The 17,779-nt window shown below is 45.1% G+C and overlaps 1 pseudogene; it reads left to right on the forward strand.

Moving 5' to 3' along the window:
• Positions 1-221: 221 nt before the first annotated feature.
• On the forward strand, positions 222-3,857 carry LOC120709909 (annotated as a pseudogene).
• The last annotated feature ends 13,922 nt before the right edge of the window (positions 3,858-17,779 follow it).

Consider the following 17,779-nt stretch of genomic DNA (forward strand, 5'->3'; position numbering starts at 1 on the left):
GCCTCCGCCTCCGCCTCCGCCCCGCGGCGCACCGCTGCCCGCACCCCACACCGAGGTCCTCTCGTCTCCGGCGGCGGCGGCGAAGATGTACGGGTGGGAGATGCTGTCGTTCAACATCCACGACGGGTTCCTGGAGGCCATCGTGCGGGGAACCGCTCGGGCCTCCTCACCGCCGCCGACTACAACAACTCTGCCAGTGCGAGACCCTCGACGACATCAAGATGCACCTCACCGCCACCGAGTACGGGCCCTACCTCCAGAACGGTGAGATCCTCCTCCTTCCGCTTCCGGTTGGGGTGTCCGAATCCACGCTGGTAAATGCTAGGGCGCCGCGATTCGTGATCTGGCCCGCGCGAATTGCGATCCTGGTTTGGGATTCCGGGATGGCCCTACTAGCAGGGCGCCTTCTCGAGCTAGAACCTCGAGCATTGCTGTGCCCTTTATTCATCATTTGTGGATCGAAGGGAAGCTCGTCAGTCCAGATCGCTTGCTATTTATCTGAATTTTCGACGACTTGCATAAGCACACTAGGTCCTGTAGGTTAGCTTAGACCTGCTGCGATGCCTGTAAACCACTATTTAACCTGCATAAAAGAATCCTTTTAGTTGAATTAGGTACTTATTAGGGGATTTATTTTCTACAATCCACTTGTTTTGTGGGTCAATTAGTTTGGCAAAACCCATTCATCACAATCGCTGCTTGGCAATAGATTGCTATACTCTTCATCTACTGATACTTTCTGACATTCAGTGGATATCACCTTATAGATTTTTCAAATTGCATTTACATTCCTTACTGTTAACTTATTCTACTGGGCTTCATTTTCACATATAGAGGATGCGGTATGTAGACTATGTAGTTGCTAAAGGACACTTTTAATGTGTCTGTCTCTGTCAAAGTAGAAGGTTAACATATAGCTTCTCTTATATCTACCATGGTTATGCCATGCGTTTTTGTTGCTGTACTAGCCTAAGGTATGGTATACTTGGTACAATTTTTTTTTTCAAGAACAATGGCAGGATTCCTTCCTAATCAATAAAGTTTTGTGTTCAGTCAACTTCACGTTAGCAATTTTGTTCATAATAATATTTGCAGCACATATGCCTTTTCAGTGCATTTTTGTAACTATACTGGGAACTTATTTCTGGTAAATTGCAGAGCCTCTCCCTTGCACACAACAACAATTGTGGAGAAGTGCACTCTTAAACTGGTTGATGAGTACAAGCACATGCTATGCCAGGCTACTGAACCACTATCTACATTCTTGCAGTATATAACGTAAGTGGCCAAGTATTGTTTGGGTGCTTCCTTTACATAATTTTCCTCTACACTTGTTCATATTTCCTGCTCTAGTACAGTAGTTTGATTCTGACATGATAATGTTTTCGCAGGTACGGGCATATGATTGAAATGTTGTCCTTATTGTAACCGGGACATTGCATGAGAGAGATGTTAATGAACTGTTGGAGAAATGCCACCCATTGGGCATGTTTGACAGGTATTATTGTTGTTTCTACCCCTTTTTCATCGATTGAGATGTGCCAAAACTCAGAATGCTAATCGTTTTGTCTTCTTGCTGATCAATAGCATTGCATCACTTGCTGTTGCTCAAAATATGCGTGAGCTTTATAGATTGGTTCTGGTCGATACACCCTTGGCTCCATACTTCTCGGAGTGCATTACATCTGAGTAAAAAATTGCAGCTAATTATTTGCGCTTCCAACAAATATAAATGCATCTTCGTTTCATTTTTTTTCATAACAGCTAAGGATGTCTCGGTATTATTTTCTAGGATCTGGATGACATGAATATTGAGATTATGAGGAACACTCTGTACAAAGCATATCTTGAGGATTTTTACAAATTTTGCCAGGTATAGTACTCAAATATGGTGGTTTTTATGATTTTTTTTCAATATTCATAATATTCCTTTGATTATTTCTTTTTACTTTGAAATCATCATTATTCTTTATATAGAAACTGGGTGGTGCTACAGCTGAGATCATGTGTGATCTCCTTTCATTTGAAGCCGACAGAAGAGCAGTTAACATTACAATAAACAGGTACAGTGCTGAAATTGCATTCCAACTTTGCATCTTCAGTTTACATGCACGGATGCCTTATTACAGTCCTGATTTCTATTTTTTGTTTCAGTATTGGGACTGAGTTGACAAGAGATGACCGCAGGAAGCTGTACTCCAACTTTGGTCTATTGTAGGTTTTCTTTGTGAAAGCAACACAAGCTGCACTTTTTTTCAGTATGTGCATGTTTTTCATGTGTGTGATATTTGATGCCCCCTAGGTACCCATATTGGTCATGAGGAACTGGCTGTCTGTGAAGATGTTGACCAGGTTTATCTCTAATCATGCTTCAAATTCAATGCAATCCTTTTTTTACTCTTTTAAAGCACATCCTGCTATAGTCTGAACTATTTTAATCCAGAAGCAATTTATTTTGTGTTCTAGTTGTTAATCTCTACAGTGATTTTGTTATTATTAAAGAGTTCTGTTGGAGGGAAAAGGCCAGCCGATATTGAACCACTCCGAAGCTTATTGAAACAAATGCTTTAGACTAAGAGTTCATCCTGAAATGGAAAACAATGGTGTTCTATGGAATTTCCATGTCAAACTTTCTTTCTGACTACTTGTGTACGACAAATTAATGATGCTGATATAATACATTTCTTGTTGGATTATCTCTACATGCTTAGCTGAAAAATATGCAATAGTGTGTGCAGAATCTATTCAGATGTGGCCATATGTTCATCATAGGCCAGACTACCTATGTCTTTCCTTTTGCGTTACCATTCATCAGGTTAAAAAAACATATATTAATATATTATTAATTAGCCATCATTTGCTTGCTTTTTGGGTTTTTTTTTGCATCATGTTATGAATATTATCGTAGTGTTGATTGTAATTTTACTACTGTGGACTTCCCCACCTGAAAGTTAAAATTGCTTTCTAGGGCCTGTTTGGATAGGAAGAATTGAATCCAAATGCTTTCAGGGGATATATAGTGTATAACATATGACATTGCTTTATGGCAAGTTACACACCTTGCACCTGCCTCTAGATTTCACGCACATCTTAGGATACCAAAAAAAAAAAAACCCCTCAGGTGCACCATTTTAAGTCTTCTCTCTCTGAAAACCTGTTGTCTTGAAGATGGAATGCTTCTGCAGTACACATGCTCTGGGGTTGCTCAGTTAATTTGATTGCCATAACACTTTGTTTGCTTGTTAATCATGCAGGTGCGTGGTGCCATGGAGAAGTACCCACCATACCAGTCAATTTTTAACAGGATTTCATATGGAGAAAGCCAGATGTTGGATAAGGCCTTTTATGAGGAGGAAGTACGGAGGCTATGCTTATCCTTTGAGCAGCAGGTATATATTTTCTGATTCGGATATGTTATAAGAGTTGCTTCGTGCTGTTATTATGAACTTGATCCTGGAAATTCAGAGCTATTCTCTGCTCATTCATGGTGCTGCCTTTTGACAAATCTTTTCTTGCCTTGCAGTTTCACTATGCTGTTTTCTTCGCTTACATCAGGCTACGTGAGCAGGAGATAAGGAACCTGATGTGGATCTCTGAATGTGTCGCTCAGAACCAGAAGTCCAGGGTCCACGACAGTGTCGTGTTCATCTTCTGAGCAACCCCCACGGCACACTATATGTTGTACAAAATGCCCGCTTTGATGATGGCACAATCAATTGCACCCATTATAAACCTGGGACTTATTATTATGCCCATTCCCTCTCGTTCGATGTGGCAGAAAGAGGCCCGACCTGGAGTCAATGTATTATTTGTTTTGTAGTAAAATAAAGGCGTGGTTATCTGGTACACCGAATAAATTGTCTATCCGTTAGAATAACGAAATCTTGTGTATTTTGGGACAGAGGTACACTGGCAATGTGCAGTTTTTTTTTTGTCATTCGTTTCTGTAAACTTTTTTTTTACTTGGAATGCCTGGATGCTATTTTTATGGTCTGTGCCAGCTGCATTGGGGTAGCGTTGCTGGATGGGTTAGTGCCGAGTTTTCATCTGATCTCTAAACTAATGCAAGTCAGATTGAAGCTTTGGTTCCTCGTGAGCAGTCGCTGTGAAAAACCGGTGGAGCGAGGCAAGTCCTCCCCATTTTGCAAAGATATCACGAGCGAGAAAAAGCGGCTGCGTGATGAAATCCCAGAACTCTTTATGTTGGCTTATGCGTCGATTAAGGCCTTGTTTAGTTCGCGAATTTTTTGGAGTTTTGGTACTATATAACATTTTTGTTGTTATTTGGAAATTAATGTCCAATTATGGACTAATTAGGCTTAAGATTTGTCTCGTCGTTTATAGTTAAATTAGGCAAACGATAGATAAATTATACTCCAAGTATATGTTGGGATCACATAAGCTGGTGCTTGACCCACATTCAACGATCTTTGGCAAAGGATGCTTTTCAAAAGTGTGATCACATCAAATTGACTAGTGAAAACAGGGATCTTTGGCAAAAGGATGCTTTTCAAAAGTGTGATCACATCAAATTGACTAGTGAAAATAGGGAGGTTCCCGAGCTAGTCAGTCCTGGAAGGTAAAACCCTTTTCAGCAGTCCTGGAAGATCAAGCCCTGGCTCGACTGAAAACAGTGACGTTTTTCAGACCCTCCCTCGCAATAGGGCTAGGGGTGCCCGCCATCTCGGGACTCCATTGCCGAGTTTTATCCCTTTGTTAGAAGGTTAGGTTAACTTTCACATAAGGGGTCCGAAGGGGAGCCAACCGAGTTGAAGTGAGCGGAGATGGTAGATTGAGAACTCGGCGCATCTTACCAAACATGTACTTAGTTTACCGAGGAGAATCGCAGGGTGGGCAAACGGATGAAATACAGAAATCAGCTCTTGGATCAAACTCAAGGCAAGGTCTACGACCTAAGAAATAGCGGACATTGGACTCTACTTAGAGCGGATGATCGATAAGCCATTTGCCGAGGGTTTACTACAGGAGTTAACGAGGTAGGCGACAAGAAGGCAGTCACTGACTGCAACTAATGTGATTACCCACTCGGATGAGACCCATTAGAAGCGGTTGCCCCTGGCACTACCGGGAGGGTGCCTAGCCGGGGTTCGAAAGGACCCTTACAGTTAGCAACTGGGAAAGGGGGTGTGCTATACCTATGTCGATGCTGGCTTCATACCGGACAGAACTACAGGTATGAATTTACGTCAAAGGGGAAACCATGGTTTGAGAAGGGAAAGACAGAGGATGGCTAGGGGCATACAGAATGGGGCGCATAGAACTAGGGCCATGGTCCACCCCTACCCACACCTAAGGCCACCAGTGGTCAGTAGAGAATTTGAACTTGCTGCACTGAATCTCTTATGGGAATGCCGAATGACTACTTAAAAATTGAGTAAAAAACGTCATGCCATCCATCAGTTTTTTTGAGCTAATAAAATGGGGCCACATAGCATAAGTTAGGTACCAAAAATTTGGGTGACCGAGATAAAAAAATCAGTCGATTTTAGCCCACTGGCACCCGTGGAATGGGCTAAAAACATAGCACCAATCACTCGAAAAAAGGAACCCACCCATATACAAGCAACAGAACCATCATCTATCGGTTACGTATAGTTTTTTTTTTCACAAGGTAGAGGGCAAATCAAGAATTTAAAAAACATACAAAAACTAAAATTGACAATATCAAAATCATACTTCAAAATTACAAAACACTACACATTCTTCCATTAATTGGATCTGACCTAAAGAAAAGACACCGTGCGAAACACAAACAACTTTAATATTAAAGAAACACATAGCTCAAGTTGGTTAGGTTCCTTAGTCAAACCTAACAATCTAGATTCAAGTCTTCGACTCAGCAAGGTGCTCATATTGTCCTGGACTAATTTAAGATAATAGGGCTATTCTTTAGTGGTACGAAACATGCCTGCTAACATGGAGACAATCTCCATTGTTTTGGTACAGTTCTTGGAGAGGAGATGCTTATAAGGGTATGATTGTGTGCATCTATTCATAGGGTGAGCTTGTGTGGATTTTTATGAGTGCCTGCATTAGATCCCATGTTAATCAAACCCTGGAAAAGAAAGGGGCACACTAATAAAAGAGATAATAACATAAGATTAGATTGATATAAGGCAATGGGTTAATCCTTTAATCTTACCAATACATGAAATTCATGCATCAGTAAATAATTAATTTTACCTTATCCTAGACATACGAAACAGTCCAATTCTTCCAAAAATTTGGTACGTGATAATAATATACCATAAGAATAAGAGGAGATTACACGACATCATAGACAAATATTTAACAATAAGTAAAGTTAAAAGGAAAAAGGAATTTCGAACTGTCACGTGGAGTCAAGACTAGAAGCAACAGCTTGGTTGAAGTGGCAATTTAATGTGTGTTTTGTTTTAATCCGATATAAAGCCTAGCTGGTGCCTGTATTTTTAGAGTAAGTGATAAAATCGATCGTCAAAATAAGAAAAGGTTGTGTCATGCTGAAACAACTGAGCCGGCTGCCCCCTCTCATCTTTTGCATGCGATGTGCATGGAGTAAAAAAAGAACTAGCCGTACAGGAGGAAAGAGGACCGAATCAGCCGAAAGGAGATTGAACAAACAAAAGAATCGAGTGACGGACATAGCACTTGCTATGGTTAGAAATTACGATCTCTTATTGCTACAATAGTTATCGCGTGGAGAACAAATCCAACCAACACCTAGGGTCATAGCCCTAGTGGCCCTAGGCATTCCTCCGCCACTGGCTATGATATTCGGTGCAAAAACACCTTCTCGGTGAAAACATGAAAACCTCTTAAAGAGTTATAGTTGCAAGTATCCAAAAAAATTTAACGATGCATATTCATAGTGCATTATTAGATGTACTTTGTGGTAAAAGTTGAGACCCAAAGTTATTTTGCAAAAAATCATATGAAATAACAAATTCCACATGCAAGTGCACTATACAAGACAAATTGTCTTCCAGTACCTTATGCACTTTGAGTTTGTCATTTTTGTTTTATTTTTTCTAGATTGAGTTTTTCATCTCAACTTTGACACAAAGTACATATAATGATGCACTATGGGTCCGTTTGGTTCTACTTTTTTCGGCTGTGGCTGTAGGCAAAAGTGTAAAAGGCAACCAAATGGACGGATGCCCTACGTGCTTTTCCCGAAAGCCACGGCTCTTCCCCCGTGAAACATTCACAGCATCCCAAACCCTGCTTTCGGCGGCTGTGGCTTCCAACCCTTCGAGAAAATTACCCACGTTGTCACTCGTAAGTCACGTACCAATTTGTTTCTCTGTCGCCCGTCAACTCTCTCTCTCTCGCGTGCGCGCGCGCACGCCCGCTCCCCACTCCCGCTCCAAGGAGGCGGCGTGGCACCTCGGCCTTGAATTTGACCAACAGCGGAGCCCTGCTTTGGTCGGCAATGGCGGAGGGCCGGCGCGGAGGGGAGGATCTGCCGCGGGCCGGCGATGAGAGAGGAGCTGCGGCAGGCCAGCGCGGAGGAGAGGATCTGTGGCGGCCAGCGCAAAGAGGTGGAGCTGCTGGCGGCCGGCGCGGAGGGGAGGAATCGGTCGGGGAGGGCACGGCCGCAGTGGATTTGACCGGCGGCGGAGCCTTGCTTTGGTTGGCAATGGCGAATTGTCGACTCTGCTGGCGAAGCTTCTCCGGCGAACCCTTCCGTCCCTTCTCCGGCGACCCTCTCTCCCTCCCTTCTCCGGCACAGCACGCGCTCGGTGGGGAGGAGAGAAGTGGTGGCTGGTCTTGCGCGGAGGGGAGGGGCCACGGCGCCGCGACGTGGAGGGGAGGAGCGCCGTCGGAGCCCCCGGGCCCCGGCCTCTCCCGGCAGTGGCGCGCTCTCTCGGTGGCGGCAGTGACAGCGCATAGGAGAGAGAGAGGGGAAGGAACAGACAGACAGTGCTGGCTGCTGCTGCCGTTCGGCGGGCTGCTTGCTGCCGTTCGGTGGGCTGCTACTGGCTGCTGTTGGCTGCTGCTGCCGCCGCCAAGAGCAGCCCACTCCTCACCCGCCGAACATGGTAAGAGAGAGAGGCTGACAGATCAGGCCCATATGTCAGATATCTCACAGTCACAGTTCGCACCAAATGGCTTTTACTTTCTTCACACCCCACAGCTCATAGCCGCTTTTCCACAGTCCACAATAGCTTTTTTTTCACAGCTACAACTCAACCAAACAAACCCTATGTATGTTCATCGTTTGAATTTTTTTGAATCTTGCAATTATACTTTTTTAAGAGGTTTTCTTGTTTCCACCAAGAAGGTGATTTGCACCGAATATTTTCCCTCAGTTCAGGGAGCCTATCATCTCTATTTTCGAATGGTTCTAGTTTTGGGTCTGGCGTAACTTCTCCCCTGATCATAGATTATGATTTTCAATTCATTAGCACCCAAAGGATGTATTCTACATATATATATAGTTTACACTAGTCTCTCTTTTTTTTACTGAAGTTAATAGGGGACAATCCTAACTTTTTATATAAATTTAATCCATACCCATTTTTAACTCACCCCCACTAGGAGTCGAATCTAAACCTATTGAATGCTACTCCGGCACTCTAACCACTAAACTAGATGCCCATTTGTTACCAAGTCTTTCTTATATGTATCCATCCCCAAACCACCTTTCCTCGTTTCCACTTAATGGTGCGATATCAAGATTGCTTTCTAGCCGAGCTAGAATCTAGGTGCTTAATTTGTTTGCTTGTTATCTGCTTCAGTGGTTGAGCTTTTATGCTTTCATCTACCAGACCAAGCGAATTGTGGCAGAAACCGTCCAAATTAATCTGGCTCAAGTGCGCTAACTATCACCCTAAAGGTAATCCCGGCTAACACGCACTTCAAACGGAGTAATCCGGCAGTGCTGTCGGGTAAAGTCCCGAAGAATCCACCTGAGCGTCGATCAAACCCAAAGCTTACATGCAACTCACACGAAGGTGAGTCCAGAGAGTACAACATTTCACAAATATATTACATTACCGAGTCTTAACTTAAATACTACAAACCAAGTTCGAAATCTCATAAAGGTACTTGAAATTCAAATTGAAAGTAGTTCAGAGTTCAACTGCAGCGGAAATAAAGCGAGTTCTAAATGACGATACAAGATGTCATGATGAAGCCCGTACATGACATCACTCGGCATTGTCATCGTTGGCCGGAGTCGTATCCCACTCCACCGACCAACCAGGAGGTAAAGTACACGGCCAAGTCAAGCTAGCTAGCTGATCTTCAAACGTATCACCTGGAAACAAAGTTGAGCCACAAGCAAGGCTGAGTATACTAATACTCAGCAAGGCTTACCCGACTATGGGTATACTTAGCCCACTACCTAGACATGCAAGGCTTTTGGCTGGAGGGGTTTGTTTCACCGAAAAGCAACTAAGAGTGAATCCTTAATTTTAAATTTTAGCTTCAAAATTCTAGTTCAATTGACCATTCTAAGTGAGCATCTATCCAATAGCATACATGGTGGAAAATAATTATTTTTCATCATTCAACCATATTCATCATCCTCATTGTTCCACTTCTTACTCTATGTGGCAAAAGAGTTAAGCAGTCCCAATATCCGTGAGAGGCGGACGATTCGAATCGAATTTGTTAACCTTGCAAGGCAGACCTAAACACATGTCATGTGGTTACTCCCAGAGTCACACGTGCAACATTTCCCCTTTCTTTCCGGGTTGTGGATCAGGGTCACCGTCCTCGACTACAGAGTACGACGACTCTGCACCCACATGCGCGCGCATGAGAAACGACGTTCAAAGAAGGTGAAAGTAAAGTCCACTTGCCGGGCCAATCAGGTACTTATGCTTACCGATTACCATATTTCTCGGCATGTGGTTAGTACGTTCAATCGCTTAACCGCCACTACCACACACTGCGGCCTTATTAAATTTCATTAACAGACGGGGCATCACAAGTATCACAGCCCCGCCCGTAGACCTTATAGTTGCAGCATGTAGTAAACATCCAACTCCTATAATTCTCGCGAGTGACAGGAAATCACTCGACTTCTACCGAACCATTAGCATAGCCAACTAGCGACCTACACATACTAGTGTTCAAGCATAGGTACCTAGGATCATGCAACTAAGGTTCCAATCAACCCCTGTAAACTTAAATGCACAAATCAATAGGAATAACAATAAGTTGCATAAATTTAAAATAGACGGGACATGCTCCGGGGCTTGACTTTCTGAGCGGAGCTAGCCTTGGGCTCTTCTGAACTTTGGTTTAGGTCTTCAGCAATTTCAGTTAGATTAACTTGAGCTTCATGCTGCTCACTCTCGGACTCCAGCACCAGCTCATACGTACCGTTGGCGAGAGTAGTCAAATCTATATGAGATGCACATGCGTGAGTTGTTTTTATTGGAAAAGAAACATCAAGCACTCCGCTACAAGGTTGCACTCCAACAAGCTCAAATAAAGTTGTACAACAATTTAGTTATAACTCATTTGGGCAGTCATTTATCGGGTCTAACTTAAACTGACTAACCTCATCAAGTAAGTGAGGGTTTTGTTATTTTTAGAAAGATTATTTTCAAGTGCAAGCATGGAATATTCAAAACAGATGATAGGTATAGTTTCTGAATATGCAATTTTTATGGAGATCCCATTACTTAAGTACAAACCTTACATAAAATTTTCAGATATTTTCATTGATCATATTAATTATTAAAAATACATTAAACAGCTACTAATAGGATTAAGATTCATTTATACAGAACAAACCCTACAAGTAAAGATGCTACAATTTTTACTGAGTGCTCCTAAACTTATGGTAAGTCTACTGTAATTTTTTAAGATTTAAAGGAGCAAGTAACAGAGCATGATAAATAGGACAAAATAAAGCTACATTAATAAGGTTTAAATCCTACAGACAGTTATAGCAAGTTCCAGAGCCTCATCTTTTACCAGAATGGTTCTATACTCAAATTTAACCCATAGAAAAATTATTAGAATTTTAAATGTACAGGAACTATTTTTCTTGAATTAGCACATTTACTCATGCTATTAATTTGTGGGGCCAGTTACACTTAACTAAAAAGTTCCAAAATTTTTTATAATGTAACTATATCATGGCATAGATATACTGTAGAATTTTCAGCTGAAGAAACATAGCATAACAACTTGAATAAATAAATCTACTTAACCTAGGCATAAAGCAAGACCTAAATAAACCTATAGCTAGGCATGATAACTGACTATGAAACTTTTACACAAAACTACACTTCTAGTGTCTAACTCACTGGCCAAAGATGGCTACTATAACATGCATAGAACTTGAGATACAATAAAAGCTACCTATTCTTTGTCTTTTAAATAAAGCAAAAACTATTGAGCAAATAAAAAATTGCATGTAACAAAAGTTGTAGATCTCTTTGCAAGAATTCCAGAACAGTTGAGTTTACATTTTTACAAATTTTCTATGATTTATAACCTAATTTACAATTTTGCTGTTTTTGAAAACAAAAGAAAAAGAAAACGGAACTTTGCATCTAGGCCCCTGGAATGATTTGGGGGCTTGCAAATATGCCCCTGGCCGGAGCCAGGAACAGAGGCGGCGGCGGCGGTCCGTTTCCCGGCGAGGGAGCTCGCCGGCGGTGGGGGGAAGTGGGGGAAAGGCAAGAGGGAGGCGAGCTCTACCCCTGGGCGGCTCGAGTTGGTCTCGGGGTGGCCGGAGGCGGCTCGCCGGCGTGGAGCAGGGTCGGCGGCCGGTGGCGGACGGCGGCGGCGCCGCTCTGGCGGTCCGGGGCGGAGGCGAGCGGGTCTGGGAGCTTCACTACGGCGAGGTGAATCTTGCTGCGGGGTGCATTTGGGGCGAGGAGGGGCGGAGGGGGGCGACGCGTGAAGCTTGAGGCGGCAGCACTAATGGCGGCGACGGTGGTCGCGGCGGCGTTCCAGGATGCAGGGAGGGGAGTGGGGGCTTGGATTGGGGCGGAATGGAGAGGGGAGGAGCGGGAACGCGGGGTGGCAAAGTAAACGGGGAGGAGAGGGCAGAGGGGAGCTCTACGGCGACCTGCTAGCGGGCGGCCATGGCGGACTGCAGCAAGCTCTGGCGCGCGCGCAGGGGTTCTGGGCCCTTTAAAACGAGCCAAGGGAGGAGATGGAGGAGGGGTTGGGATGTCGGTGGCGCGCGGCATTGAAGGCCGGCCGTGGGCAGCGGCTCGGGCAGGTGCGTGGCCGGGCTGGTTTGTCGCTACGGCGGCGTCGCGGCGCGCCATCGAAGCCGAGCAGGGGTGCAGCGTGGAGGAGGCGTGTTGCAGTGGCGATGGGACGGGGTGAAGGTCAACGGGGCGTGCAAGAGAGGCACTCATGGCCGGCAGTGGCCGCAGCGACGACACAGCGAGCGGCGGCAGTCCTAGCGCCGCTAGCGCTGCCGGTTTGCTCTATCGTGTAGAAACAGAGAAGGGAGAGAGAGGAGGAAGAAAGAGAGAGAAGAGAGGTCAACGTGTTTGACTCGTGATTTTCTCAAAATTTTCCATGGAAACTCGAAAAAGTTTGAACACGAAAGTTGTTCAAAATTCAAAATCCTACAACTTTCCTTTCTGGCCAAAATTCATTTGAGCAATGATTTGAAAGTTATTTTAAATTTTTCAAAACTATGATTCAAATTATTTGTCATTTCATGTGGAGTCATTATTATTTTGATCATGATATCAACTAGACTTTTGTAGACCCTGTTAATAGGGATGTGTAGATGCATTTCACTAGCCAAATTGAGTTGTTTATGAAAAGTTACAAAGTCACACTATACTTGCACACATACACATGTACCCATACATTTGTAGACATACAAGAAATGCATTTTTTTCTCTTGATGATTTTGCACGATGACATGGTTAATGACCCTTCTAATTATTTTTAAACACCTGAGGTGTTACACGAATGAATCCTCTATCCACCCCTAAGAAGGATAAATTTGTTTGGCAAGATTAGGCGAGAAGAGAACCGTTACCAATCATGCCCCCATTGTTCCTAAGCAGCTTGATGAGTTCTAATACACTTCTAGCTGGGCGTTTCTCGGTATATGGCACACTGATTTCCCCCCCTTGATACACAAAGTGTCATTGCCCCCCAATCATTCATTTATTGCGAGTTGTTGGGGTTTAGGAGGCATGATATGGAAGGGAAGTGGGGTACACATAATGGCATGAATAGAAACTATAAAGTGTATGGGCCATTTATTTCTGTTGGTTTTGTTCTCCTTAATAGGGAGTAATGCTTTCTACACATATGGTTTTTTCTTTTTAGCATGTGTATCCGCTTAGATCCATTCATCATTTCTACAATTATTTGTGAACTACATTTGTGGATGGACTACATTCACATCCATTGTGTCCATACTACCATGACTAGTTAGTAGTTACACACTGAATTTTCTTGATTTTTCTTGATGATCTATCACCAATGTTGTAATGCTTATGGAGTTTACTACCATCAAATCTCATTGTCGAGTTAGGAAGTCATGCGAGATGTGGCATCCTACAACACATAATCAATTTCCACCATTTACAAGGTTATCCTTGTGTATGTAGATAGCTTGATGCTACTCGATGTCATGAGTCACCCTTACTACATGGAAGGGAGGGATTGTTCCTACTTTGGTGCGTCACGTCTTGCTTCAAAAGGCACATGTGCAAAACGATTTCTTTTGATCCATTTGCATTACATCCACCGACAGTTTGATTTAATGGTGCACTGTTTTGGTGGTTGAAGAGTTATAAGTGCATGTGGGGATGGACGCGTGGCTAAAACAAAATGCCCTGCACAATTGAAATGAATGCCTTGCTTCCATAAGTGCATGAACATTAAGGAATGTGTATCTCAAGAAGGCAGGTTCCTAAATCTTCTAGATGGAAGAAAAGTGCCCATCTCTAGGTTTGCGTTCGTGTCCATAGACAGAGGCAGATAGAGGCTTATAGAAGTGAGGCTGGTGAGCATAGGACTGGTGTAAGGATCACCGGGGTGTCCGACTCTAGAGGGAGAGGTGTTGAATAGAGTCGCTAATCGCTTTTTAACCTAGGGCTCAAACTACTTGCATAAGATAAACCTAACACGTCCTATACATGCTAGTTATGGCTAAGGTTTATCTTTGCTATTCTCTACTTACCCCAAAATACTTGCAACCTATAGCCAATCCTAAACAAACTAACTAGGAAAGTAAAGGCACGCAAGATAAAGTAAATGCGGAAACGTAATATGGTAAGTAAAGAGGTAAGTGCAAGAGGGATGCAAACTCCCGAGTAGACACGGTCATGTAACGTGGTTCGGCACAAACGCCTACGTCCACGGGACACCGAGGCTCTTCCGATCACCGTCTTGCACTACGCCACCAAGGCGATGCCGGCAAGTAAAGGCAAGTGCCCACAAGACACCGAGTCTCGTGCACCACCACCGTCTCTCTCGGTCACCCAGCCGAAATCCACTACGGAGCTTCTCCACCAAGGAGGGGGTCTCCTCTTCCCCCGCACAAAGTGTCGTTGCCACTCCACACCAAGTCGGAGGGTCACACGACGGATCACAAGGATTGCTTGCCGCAGCAAGACTTCTCTCAAGAGAGCTCTCGCAAGAACTAATCCCTATTACAAGCACTAAGCACTCTCACAAGTGTGCTTAAGCCTATATAATGTACAATGAAGCTCTATGGTGGTTGGAGGTGTTCTTCAAGTGTAGTATGCTTCCTTAGTCTCCAGCAACCTCAAATGAGCCGTGGGGTGGCATATATATAGCCTACACACCTCAAACTAGCCGTTGGAAAAAGGCTGACAAAAAGCGCTATCACCGGTTAAACCGATGCTCCCGTTTTTGTCATCACCGGTTTAACCGGTGAGTGCATTTTCCAACTAGCCATTATACTTCAACGGCTACCTCAATCGACCGACGTAATCAACCGATGCAGCGTCGGTTTAACCGGTGAGTGTAGTTGCTGAAAAACTAACTCTCTGGACAACTGCACCGACGTTCACCAATATCTAGCATCGGTTCATCCGGTGTATAGATTTTGCCTCAGCTGCTGAGTTTATTGCACCGACGTATTCAACTTTCCTGGCGTCGATTCAACCGGTGTTACCAAAATTCCCAGACGTGCTCCAAGTAGGGGCGGCCCTTCGGGGCTAGCTACGCCTATCTTCTCTTTGTCATCACTTGAACCTAAAAGCCTGAGAATGGTCATCTTAACAATCATATTAGTCCAAGTGTTGTGTTGTCTATATCAATCACCAAAACATTATATTGAAATATGACATGAGAGGCCATTTTCGCTACAGCCGGCAACAAACTTTTATGATATTTTTAATTATTTGGTTTATTACTTTGGTCTTCATTTGGTTGTAACTATCTCACACACACACACATCTCTAAATACTATAGGAGCCATATGTGGTTAGTGTGCAAGTGAAAATTATGTAATAAGTGAACTATGTGTGTTGGTGATCGTTTTTGTATAAATTTGACCACTGGCATTCTTGGGAAATTCTATGAATCAAGCCCAACAAGTACTTTCAAATTAGATTTTATTTAAATCAACTAGCTTCACAAGCTTTGTTGAGTATTTGACTTCAAGGACCAAAATGTGACCCAACAATGGGCCTAGCACAAGTGCAACGTCACTATCTCCTAGCTCATACAAGCCAAGAAACAGACATGGAGGCTATCCATAAAGGCGGTGCCTCATATGACCTTTAGGCATACTCGTGGATCAAGGGGCACACATATGACACATCATGCAGTGTAGATCAAGTCACCCTTACGCCTGCCACTTTCCTTTGACAAACTTGATTCTTCGCTTGTATACTTCTCATTTCTTGTGGACTCAATACCTTAAAATACTTCTTGGCAAAAGCTACATCAAAACCATAGAGAACCTCATAAAAATTGAGAAACAAAATCTATCATATTAGAGTGTAGAGTGCGCAGCAGAATGTGGCCCGACCCGCTATACCCACGAGCCGGCGTCCTACCAGGCCTAGATCCACCGGAGCCCAACCAACCAAGGCCTCGGACCTAACTCAACCAAAAAGACTAGCCTAATGGGTGAGGACTGCCCCACCTTATATATGTTGGGCTCCCCCATCATCAATTTCTGATGTGGAACTAAATCTAACAATCTCCCCCGTCACACATCGGTCCCAACTCTTCCACCACATACAACCCATGTGATCTCCCGGAAGACATTCTACCAGGCCCCGAGTCCAACTCTCCAGTCACACACAACACGTACGACCTTCCGGAGACGTTCACGGGCTCCCCCATCACCATGTGACCCCGGAGATTATTCCAAATTTTCCAACCTTCGGCTTTGATACCACTTGTTAGAGTGCCCAGCGGAATGCGGCTCGGCCCACTATACCCACGAGCTGGCGCCCTACCAGGCCTAGGTCCACCGGAGCCCAACCAACCAAGGCCTCGGGCCTAACTCAACCCAAAAGACTAGCCTTATAGGTGAGGGCTACCCCACCTTGTATGTTGGGCTCCCCCATCATCAATTTCCGATGTGGGACTAAATCTAATATATCCGAACCATGGAGTGCTCACCTTGCTCCCATGTCTTTCCTATCAAGCCTAAATCCTTATTTTAGGGGAGCTAGTATTCTCAAGGAAGCGTCTTGACTGTATTGTCGTATTAGAGTCCTTCTACATCATCCGCTTTACCTTTTGCCCTATCTTCAAGGCAATTGACCTTTGTGGGCTCCACCATGTGACCGCGTTCTTCCTCTACATGAGTGGCTTGACAAAGGAAGAGCTACAGTCTTCCTGTTTAGAGATGAGGTGGTGGCCAAGTTTGCAGAGCTGGACATGATGACTAGGTCAGCACGATAGGGTCAAACCCACTACTACACAAAACGTTTTCCCAAGCGGACAAAAAATATTTTCCGAGGCGGGCAAGCCCGTCCGCCTCGGGCCTAAAGCCACGGTAACTCGAACGATTTCCCGAGGCGGACCGAGCGCCCGCCTCGGTTAATGAATTAAAAAAATAAAAAAATCCAGCAACCCCGCCAATAGGGCCCGCTGAGCCCATCGATGAGGCCCGCCAAGCCCATGGGGTGCCGGCGGCCTCCCTACGCCTCTGCGCCGCCGTCGCAAGCCCTGCAACCGTCGTCCGCACGCCACCGTGCAGCGTCTGTGCTGCCGTGGAGCCTCGCCATCGCCGTGGAGGGCCCGTGCCGTTGGATCCGGCCGCGAACCGCCGCATCCTCGCTGGATCCAGCCTCGGAGCCTCCAGATCCGGTGCCCCCACCGCCTCAGATCCGGCCTGTCGCGGCCCGCCTCCGCCGCGGCCCCCGCTCGCCGCCCCCAACGCCGCAAGGGCGCCGCGCTAGCCGCCGCCCCGCACGCCGGCTTACCGGCCCCGCTGCTCACTGGCCCGCCGTGCCCCGCTCCCCGGCCCCGCCGTGCATGCCGGATATGGCGATCGGATCCGCCGCGTGCGTGCGAGGCTCGCCGGAGAGGAGAGACGGAGATAGAGAGGCGCGTGTGAGAGGGCGCCAGCGCCGCCTCGGCCCTTCTGCTCTTCTGCTCGGGAGGGCACCGACCACCACCACGGAGGTCTGCCCCGGCCCTTCTGCTCGGGAGGGGAGGGGAGGGGAGAGGGGGGGGAGAGAGAGATGAGGGTAGGGGTGGGGTGAGCGGAGAGAGAGCTCAGTTATATACTATTTTCAAAACTGGGCTCATATGGTTTTTTATTGGGCTCGGTTTGGGCTTGTCTATTAACCGAGGCGGACCTTTATAACTGGTCCGCCTCCGAAAATAGGAG

This window comes from Panicum virgatum, chromosome 5K, assembly GCF_016808335.1.
Source record: "Panicum virgatum strain AP13 chromosome 5K, P.virgatum_v5, whole genome shotgun sequence".
NCBI lineage: Eukaryota > Viridiplantae > Streptophyta > Magnoliopsida > Poales > Poaceae > Panicum > Panicum virgatum.